The sequence below is a fragment of the Lemur catta genome, chromosome 17, assembly GCF_020740605.2.
Source record: "Lemur catta isolate mLemCat1 chromosome 17, mLemCat1.pri, whole genome shotgun sequence".
Classification (NCBI taxonomy): domain Eukaryota; kingdom Metazoa; phylum Chordata; class Mammalia; order Primates; family Lemuridae; genus Lemur; species Lemur catta.
Genome location: NC_059144.1, coordinates 50483883 through 50493699, shown reverse-complemented (window position 1 = coordinate 50493699; position 9817 = coordinate 50483883).

The window sequence follows — 9817 nt, the reverse complement described above, 5'->3', positions numbered from 1 at the left end:
CGCGCGCTCGGCCACGCTCGCGCTGGGGCTCAGGCGCCGGCGTCGGCGCAGGCGCAGTTGAGGGTGCGGGCTCCGGCGCGCGCCCGCTGCGCCCCCTGGCGGCCGAGTCCCACCGTGCAGCGCAGTCCGGCCGCCCGCGCCGCCGCCTGCACCTACCCCCTCGCGGGAGCGCGCCGCAGGCCGCTAACCCTGCCCTCGCGGGAGCGCGCCCAGGCGCTTACCCTGTTTGCAGGGCCCGCGGGAGCGAGCGCTCCGCTTGAAGAAACCGTTCCGCACGGTCGGAAGGGGGCGCGACGCCCAGACACCTCGCGGTCCGGGACGGGCGGACTCACGGGGCGTCGAGGAAATAACCGGACACAGCATCCGCGCCAACCCCGAGGCCTGTCCCCTGGGGCAGAGGAGAGGAGCGGTCTGTCGCCGGCCGAGCGCTGCGCGCAGAGCCCCGTGCGTCGCGGGCACCGGCTGCGGGTTTGCGGGGACGGGAGTCGCAGCCCGTCACACGCGTGTTCTCAAGATAAACAGTCGCCAGTCCCCAGTGACAAGACTTGACAGCGCCATTTGTCACACAGACTTTGTCTCAAATCCACCTGGGAACTGGGGTGACCATCTGTGCTAGCTAATTGGCTTCACCCCAAAAAACGCCTGCTCGCGTCTGCCTGGCGGGAGGTGGTCGGGGCAGCGCCGCGACGCCAGGCCCCCCCTCCCCGGAGGCCCCCCTCCCCGGGGTCTCCCCCTCCCCGGAGGCCCCCCATCCCCGGGGGCTCCCTCCCCGGGGTCTCCCCCTCCCCGGAGGCCCCCCTCCCCGGGGTCTCCCCCTCCCCGGAGGCTCCCCCCTCCCCGGGGTCTCCCCCTCCCCGGAGGCTCCCCCCTCCCCGGGGTCTCCCCCTCCCCGGAGGCCTCCCCCCTCCCCGAGGCTCCTCCTCCCCAGGGGCTCCCCCTCCCCGGAGGCCCCCCCATCCCCGGGAGCGCCCTCCTCCCCGGGCCGGCGCTGCCTTCCGAGGGGTCCGCGGCGGGGAAGCCCCCAGGTCCCGGCTTGCACGCCAGCCAGAGGCTCACTCAGCTTCTGAAAAGATTTAGGCACATCTCAAAGGGGCAGAGAAGGAATTCACAAGTACAAGTTTTCTGGCGTGAAAGCTGAAAGAACAGGGGCGTGTCTTTCCCTGTTTGTACCCCGGAAAAGCAAGTTTTCTTTCCTTTGGTTTGTGCTTACGCTGGCAGGGCCGGCAGCCAGGCGTCCGCCCCCGGCTTTGCTGAGGTCGTGTTGAGCACACCGGGGGGCGCCGGTGGGGTGGGCGGTGCTGGGAGCATGGGGTGGCCCTGGTTCCCGGCGCCTGTCCTGCCGCTTCCCCCTGCTGGGTGATCCGGCCAAAGTGCCGGTGCTCTCGAGCCTCAGTTTCCCCTGAAACGACTGTGCCTCCAGCTCCTCCCTCAAGGGCTGTTGCAAGGACGAGATGGCCAGAGATGATAAGCATGGGCCGTTAGCCACCATCATCATCACGGCCATGGGGCGGGACTAGGACCCCAAGGATGGGCCAGGGACAGGACCAGGGCGGGTTCAGGGCCTTGGCTCTGGCTGCCAGGCACAGCCACCCTGGACACGTGACCTGGCGGGCTGGGCCTCTTGGTCACAGGCGCTGCCTCCCCACCAACCTGCCTCCCCCGGCTCCTGGTGAGGCCAGGGGCTGCTCTGGCTGGGCAGGGACGGGGTTGAGGGGGTGGAGGGACCTCAAAGTCTGTGCCATGTCCTGTCCTCTGCACCAGTCAGGGTCCCCTCCCCACCCCTGTCCCCCTCTGCAAGTGGCACAAGGAGGGGAGCCATCCCCCGGCTACCAGGAGGCCAGTGTGCTATGGTGGGGACCTGGCCACGCCTCCCGGACACCGTCGGGGGGGGGGCTCCGAGACCCCCAGGCCTCCCACACCAAGCCCCTCAATGTGGCTGCTCCCTCCCCACCTGGCACACACTAGGTGCTCATTAAAGGGTGCAAACTGGCAGAGCCGGCTGTGAGTGCAGGTGCAGAAGCCCCGGGGACCACAGGCAGGTGGGGCTGGTGGGTGCTCAGCTGGGAGGAGGGTTGTGCAGTCCCCTCAGCCCCGGGTCGCCCCGGCAGGCCCAGGCCAGCGTCTGCCACGGGGCGGGGGAGTTTGGGCCTTGCAGTGTCTCTGCACTGCGCGCCTGGTGCGTTGGTCTCTAATGTAGACGGATGGCTCCGTCCTGAGGGGGAGCCGGCCTGCCGGGGAGGAGGAACCGGTGATTAAGGTAATTTGGGCCCAAGAGCAGTGACTGATGAGGACAGAGCCAGCGGCGCCCAGCTCCCTGCGGCACAGCAGCTTCCCGTTGGGAAGGGAAGGGTGGGGTGGCTGTTGGGGGAGGTAAGGCATCACGTCACCCCTACAAACATGCTGCCAGGCACTTGGAATAAGACCCTGTCCCCTCGGTCCAGTCCTGTCCCCTCCATCCTGTCCCCTCTGTCCTGTTCCCTCCGTCCTGTCCCCTCTGTCCTGCCCCCCCATCCTGCCCCTTCTATCCTGTCCCCATTGTCCCGTCACTGGTGGCCCCTCCTGGGCTGCATCAGTGGCTGCTCTGGGAGGGGGAGGGGTAAAGCCAGGTGCCCGTGAGGGGCCACCCCAGCTCCCGAAGTCCTGGAATCAGTGAGGGCCTGCGGGGCAACACTGCAACCCAGCTCCTCCCCCAGCCGGCCCTGCTCTGGCCCCCCGCACACCGGACCGGTCTCCAGCCCCCACCTCTGAGGCTGCCTCCCGGGCTGCAGACCCACCCTAGGGTTACTTTGTGCGGGGACTTGGGGTAGCTCACGGAGTCCCAAAATTTGTGAATGACCTTGAGCTGGGAGATCATCCTGGATTATCAGGGTGGGCCCAGTGTCATCACAGGGGTCTTTACATGACAGAGGCAGGACGGTCAGTGTCAGAGAGAGTTTGGAAGGTGCCACTCCGCTGGCTATGAGCCAAGAAGTGCGGGAGCCCCTAGAAGCTACAAAGGCAAGGAAATGGACTCTCCTCTGATGTGGAGGCCCAGGGCTGCCCTTCGCAGTTGCACAGTCTGTGCACTGGCCAACTCCCAGGGGCACCATTCACACAGATGATTACAGCGGTGGGGGTCCCTGGAGCTGGGCTTCTTGGCAGCCCTGGGGATGCCAACCCCTCTGGTTTCTGTTCCTGTCTGCTCCAGGTCTTCACACTAAGTCTGTCTGGTTTCCTTGCATTTGGGGGTCTTCTGAGCCAAATTAGAACTGTCTCAGGAACGTGAGAGTATTGCACCTGTGACCCCATGGAGGCTGTTGGCGCCCACCTGGGCGAGGAAGGCACTGGAACGGGCCATCCTGCGCACACGGAGGTCTGCCGCCCACGACAGCGGTGCCTCAGGACCACAGTGGGAGGCCCCCCCCTTGGGTGTGGAGGCTGGGGGGGACACACATCAGCACCGAGGGGTGCGTCCCCCCACTGAGTCCCTAGATGCCTTCACTCTAGAAGCTTAGGCTGAAGGGACCAGCTGTTCTGCTTGCCATGGAGACGGTACTCGGGGCCCCACAAGGCTTTGCAGCTGGCGGGCGGGGCGGGAGCCTGCTCTGACCTGGGTTCTGAGCCCAGAGTCCTCGTCTGGGGTGGAGCAGCCCCACCTCCAGCCTGTGGGTCCTCCCGCGGTCCAGTGAGAGGAGGGGAGGGTGGGGCCTCAGAGCCCCGTCCACACGGCCTTTCCACGACCAGCCGCAGTTCCAGTCCCCGCCATCATCCTACTGCAGCGGTGGAAACCGCATTCCTCTCAAAGGGGCTGTAGTTTGGGGGGAAGGTTTAAAAATGGCCCTTCTTGGTAGCGGGTGGGGGCGCTGGGGTCAGGCCTAACGGGCAAGCTGTGGCTCACCACACTCGAGACGAAAGCAGGATTCTAAAGGGAGCTCTCCAGCGTTTGGTCCCGGAACCACGAACAGCTGAATGGCCTCTGCGGGTGGAGGGACGTCCTGCTCCGATGCGGGCTGGGGATGAGGAAGCCAGGGCCACCGAGGCAGACGTGAGTCACGTTTCCAGGTGAGGGTGGCCCTTGGGCTTGGGTGGGCCTGTGGGGCCAGCACGCACAGACGCCTTCCCTGCACCGGCGTCCGGGGAGCCCTCAGGGCCCAGGCCACACCCCTGCCACCTGCCCCGCTCCCCCAGCCCACTCCAGGTCGCTGGTCACTTTCCACGAGGGCACAGACTGAGCGGTCTGCCCAGGGTGTCCCTCCTGCAGGTTTTCGCAGAGGAGAGAGCGCGTCCCGAGCCCTCCTACTCGGCACACGGGCGGCTCCGGCCAAGGGGGACCCGATTCAGGTGGCTGCTGGGTGGTGCCTGCCCACTCCGCACCCTCTGTGGGCTGCAGAGGGCAGGCAGCGGGACTGCTCTGGCTGCACAGCCCTGCAAACAACAGGTGCCCACTTAGTATTGATTAGCCTGGACCCAGGAGGCTGTCTGCAGCGGTGCCCGTGGTGGCCCTGCCGGGTGTCAGTCAGGGCAGAGCCCGGGCTTCCCTGGGGAAGGTCTCTCCCCCTTGGCTGACTCAGGAACTCCAGACATGCGGGTGCTCTGCCCCTCGGGGTGCTCCCTAGGCCGCACGGCTCTCAGCATTCTTCCCTGACTCCGCACTGGCCCTCAGGTGTGCCTGCACCTGCCCCAGGTGCTACGCTGCAGGCTGAGCTGGTAACAAAAGCCTCACAGCCCCCCAGGGGTGGGAGCCCAGGGTGCCCGTGCACACTGGACGCCGAGGGCAGGATGGGGCGGCAGCCGGGCTGGGGGCCCATGTGCCAGCCTGCCCCCTGGGAGCCCAGGCAGCTGGGCCAAGAGTCGCGTGACCAGAGCGTCTGCGATTTGCTGGTCTGTGTTTTCTTTCCGTGAATCGTGGTTCAGAGCCTGGGCCACAAGGCGCCCACACGTTATTGGGGTTATACTGACATTTGCTCGTTTCTTACTTTAAGGAGAGCTATGTTGTCTAAATCCAAGAATTTTATTTTAAAAAATGTAGCCAGAGTTTAAAAATGGCCATTGGTGGACTGCCGGTGAGGTTTCCTGCCGGGAACCAGCGTGGAGGGGGGCGGGGAAGGGCTTGTCCACCGGCCCTCCCAGCCCCGCTCCGCCTCCTGCCCCGCGCCAGGGGCCCCTGCAGAGCCGGCCGTGCTTTGGCCACCCCCCGGCCATCTGCCGTGTGTCAGTGTCCACCACGCCTGACGCCACGGCGCGGCTGCCCGAGCCAGCGTCTCGCTGTGCTCTCCCTGGGGCGGAGAGAGGACCAGGAGGCCCTGAGTGTGGAAACTTCCGTGTTGGGGCTTGATTGTGTGCAGGGACCTTCTGCAGCGTGAACATCTTTGATTTGGGGGTGCAGCACCCCACGCCCCTGCCTGATTCCCTCCCTCCTGCCACCATGTGGCCCTGCCAGCCCCGTGGGCAGCAGCCTTGCTCTGCCTGTGGTTTCTCCGGCGCGTCGGGGACCCAGGGGCCGTACTCACCAGGCACAGCTCATCAGGTGAGGGGAGAAGCTGCTACCCTGTGGGTCCTGCCGGCCACGGGCAGAGGGGCCTGGGAGGGACAGGCCTGCCTGAGGCCCCACAGCTAGGTTGGAGCCAGCACAGCTCTGCTCCACTGTCCCCAGCTCCCCGGCGTGGTGGAGACGCCTCCGACAGTGTGCACGCAGGGTGGGTGGCCACGGAGTGCGTGAGGGCTGACGGGATGGTGGTCCCCGAGCACAGGGAGGCCGTGGGCCCACAGGCAGACCCCGGAGCCACAGCAGTGACCGAAGGACTGTGTGTGCTTGAGCCCCCGGGCGGTGGCTTGGCCAAGGCTCCTGGGGACACCCAGCAGGCACCTGCCCTTGCAGTTCTATTTCCTGGTCCTCCTCCCTCCCTCGGCAGAGAGACAGTTCCCAGCTCCGTGGTGGAGACAAGAGCAGAGAGCCCAGACGGGGCAGCGTGGTGCCCTGGGCACCCCCAGGCTCCACGGGAGAAGTCCAGCCCAGCGGCTAAGACTGTCCTGGGGGCTGCAGGTGTCACCACTTCCCACCCCTGGGCTCCAGCCCTGGGAGGAGTCTCCGGCCAGCACCAGCCTCTAGACTCCTCACCCTTAGAAGTAGAGGTGAGGCCGGCGCAGTGGCTCACGGCTGTGATCCCAGCACATCGGGGGGCCGAGGGGGGAGGATTGCTTGAGCTCAGGAGTTCGTGACAGGCCTGAGCAACACAGCCAGACCCTGTCTCTACAAAAAATAAAAGTTAGCTAAGGGTGGTGCACACCTGTAGTCCCAGCTACTCGGGAGGCTGAGGCAGGAGGATCCCTTGAGCCCAGGAGTTGGAGGCTGCAGTGAGCTGTGATGTGTCACCACACTCTAGCAGGAGTGACAGAATGAGAAACCCTGTCTCAAAAAAAAAAAAAAAAATTTGACGAGAGCCGCCAAACCCTGGCCAGGTCTGGCGTCTGTCCTCACCCGAGGCACACCGGGCAGCAACCAGGGCCTGGGCCTCCCTCTGGGCCAGGAGGGACCTTGCCTGGCACAAGGCCAGAAAGCCAAGGACTCGCCTCAGCCCCAGCTCCCTGCCTGGGCTGCCCGGGAGCCCCTGCCCTCCTGCCGCCGTCCGTGCCTGGCTCAGCCCCAGCGCCTCGGCGGGGCCTGAGCTCCTTCCCCAGCTCATCCCGTCTCCCAGCTGGTAGCCAGAGCCGGGATCACGGCCGGCCTGTGGGACTCAGCACCCACACTCCTGACGGCTTCGCTGCCCTTCCGGGAAAAGTCAGCCTGGGGTCCCCAGCGAGGGGCCTAGTGGGTCCTCCCCTAGGGTCCCCAGAGCCTGACGGCGGCTCCCTGGCCCCGAGGGGAAGGTGGAGCCCATGGCAGGCGGCTCTGGCCGAGCCTCTGGGCTTCCCTCCAGCACCCAAGGCTTCCCGGAGACCCTGCAGCCCCTGAGCTGAGCAGGCGCAGCAGCAGGCGGGCTGTGCCCGGGGGGTCTACTGTTCCCGCCCAAGTGGGCGCTTCCTTGCCGAGCTCCCCAGGGTGAGCCCCGCGCCCCAGGAGGGTCACGGGCAATAGGCCTCCTGTGCTCCTGGGGTCAGGTAGGCAGGAGGAAAGCTGCCTTTGCCCTAAAAGGAACACACCAGAAAGGGCCGGAGCTGCCACCCAGGGAATGTCCTGAGAGATCCCAGCCCAGGCTAGGGAGGCACCTGGGAATCTGTATTTTCAAAGCTCTCAGATGGTCTGGAAATCCCTGGGGTGGGGATGTGGCTGGGGGGTCTTCCGTCCCCTAATCTGTCCCCCACTGAGGCCTGCACTGGGCCACGGGACCCCTGGGCTGGCTGGGGGCGTGGAGACCAGAGCCGAGAGCTCACGGGACCCCGTGCCCCTCTGCTTGGAGCCCCCTCTGTGGCAGCTCACAGATGAGGATGCGGCTGGGGTGTGGCGGGGACCAGCTGGAGCTCCCGGGGGCTCCCAGGTGCCTTCCTCCTCTGCGGTTCCCGGGAGCACTGGGCAGCGGGGGCAGGGTGTGAGCAGGGGTCAGGGCCCAGCCGTTGGGAGACGTGACCAAAGCCCAGGAGTTTTTGGTGGGGCCCCACGGAGCGGACTGTGCGGCGCGTGTGGAGCGAATGGGTGAGCGGCCGACGGGCGCAGGGAGGCTCTGGGCACAAGGGGCCAGGTGAGGGAGGTACAGCCTCTTTTATTGAGAGACACAGGGGTTTGTTCTTGTGGACAGCGGTGTGGTAGGGGCGGGGCAGGTGCGTCACTGGGGGCCGTCTGGGCTGGGGGCTGCGCCGTCACTGCTGGGCAGTCGCGGGGACTCCGGACTCTGCCAGGGCCCTGCCCACAGCTCACGGTGGCTTCCAGAGTCACATCGCCACACGGGCAGGTGCTCAGCGTGCTGGGTGGGGTGTCACAGCGGTTCCTCTGGGGCGGTGGACACGTGTCCCCGCTGACACCAAGTGCGCAGATGGGAACATAAAAACTACACCAAAAAGTGGACTTCAGGTCACGGCTACAGACCCCCCCCGCCCCCTGCCGTGGACCCCACGCCAGCCTGGGCTTGGGGGTGTCACCTCTGTCTCCATCCCAGAGTGGCTTCCACCCACCGCGGCCTGGGTCCCCCAGGACAGCCGCACTCTGAAAGGCCATGCCTGCTTCTCAGATGGAGAAGTAAACTGAGGCTCAGGGGAATGTGGCCCGCCCAGGGCCCGGGGACCCCAGAGAGGGGTTGAGGCTGGACTGTCCGGCCCCGAGTCCACGTTCTTGCTCAGAAGCCATGTCCAGCCCCAGGGGCCTTGGCCTTAGGTCAACTCTGAGCCACTCCCTGAGCAGGGCTGAGGGCCCTGCTGACCTGGACGCGCTGGGTGGGTGAAACTCCACTGCCCGGAGCAGACCCTGAGTGGGAGCTCGGGGTGGAGGAAGCCCCCTCACGACTTGTGCTCCTGGGGTCGGCAGTCCTCGGCACTGGGGGCGCTGCCCGGCCTGACCCCCCGCTTGTGGGAGGGGAGGTTTGTCAGGAAGCTAGCACATGGGCCCGGCTGCCCGGCCGGCTCGTGGTGAACTGAGGGTCTCCTCCGGCCAGGTCTCTGAGCCCCGAGCCCACACACGCGTCCCCTCTAGGCAGATGCTGCTCCAAGGCCATGAAAACCTACTTTACGAAGGGCCGAGCTTCTTCCTGGCCTGGCCTCATCCCGGGACCTGCTGCTCCCGGGCTCAGGCGACCCCTGGAGCCGGGAGCCCGGCCAGCCCCGCCCTGTTTGGAGACTGGCTCCTCGAGACCAAGCAGGCGCCGCCGTTCCAGGCGCCTGGGCCCAGGCTGCTGCCTGCTGGCTGGTGACAGATGAGTCTGCCTCGGCCGGGGGCTGCCGGCCAACTGGTGCCTGGACGCACAGCTGCCCTCTTACCTGTGGCCCGAGTCCCGGGACCTGGCGTCTTGCTCGGGGACTGGATGCCAGCACCCGTGGCCCGTGTCTGCCCTTCTCAGGGCGCCACCCTGCACCCGCTGGGGGCCTCGGCCTGCACTGCAGTAAGAGCACAGGGGCCTTCACCTGTCCTGGCCAAGGCCACGTGGGCAGGTAGGGAGGCCAGCACCGCTGACCCAGAATTCCCTCTGCTGAGCCGGAGAGGCTGAGGCCGGGCCCCCCAGCGTGGTGTCCCTGCAGATCCCCCAGCCTTGGGCTGGCGAGGACAGGTGGGCAGAGAGGCTGGGGCCTGGGTGATCCCAGGCCAACCCCATGTGTCCCTCTTGGGTATGTGGCGCCTGCCCCCCTCTGTGGGCCACGGCCGCCTGGGCCGGGTGCTGGGGAGGGGTCCTCCACCCCCAGAAGTGGGCCCTGAGCCCGGCCAGGCCTCAAGCGGAGTCAGGGGCTCCCTCGGAGCTGCCCGGGGAGGCGGCATGCTGGCTGCCCCCAGAGGGTCTGGGTTTGAGGCCCAAAGCCTGGAGCCGGGCAGAGGTGGTGGAGGCTGGGACGGAGCCCCCCAGGGCCCCACAGCCCTCTCCTGCTCATCCGGTGGGCGAGACAGCCGCGGTCCTCAGAGATGCCGTCGCCAGCGACAGCTGCCCAGCCGCCGGGGCCCAGCCTCTACCCAGGCCTTTCATTTTCTTCTCTCTAAACATCCATTAGACTGGAACAAAGAACCTGCCTGTGGCTGAACACTAATTTCTCCTTGTTAAAGGCCCTTTCTGGATCCGGGAGAGGAACAATCTCTCGTTCTGGCTTCAAAGGGGAGAGGGATGGTGGGAGAGGCGGGTGGGGGTGGGGAGAGAAAGGGGCCTCTGGGGCGAGGTGTGGGGACCCAGGCCTCGGGCCACGGCCCCAGCTGGTGTCTGGCGGACCC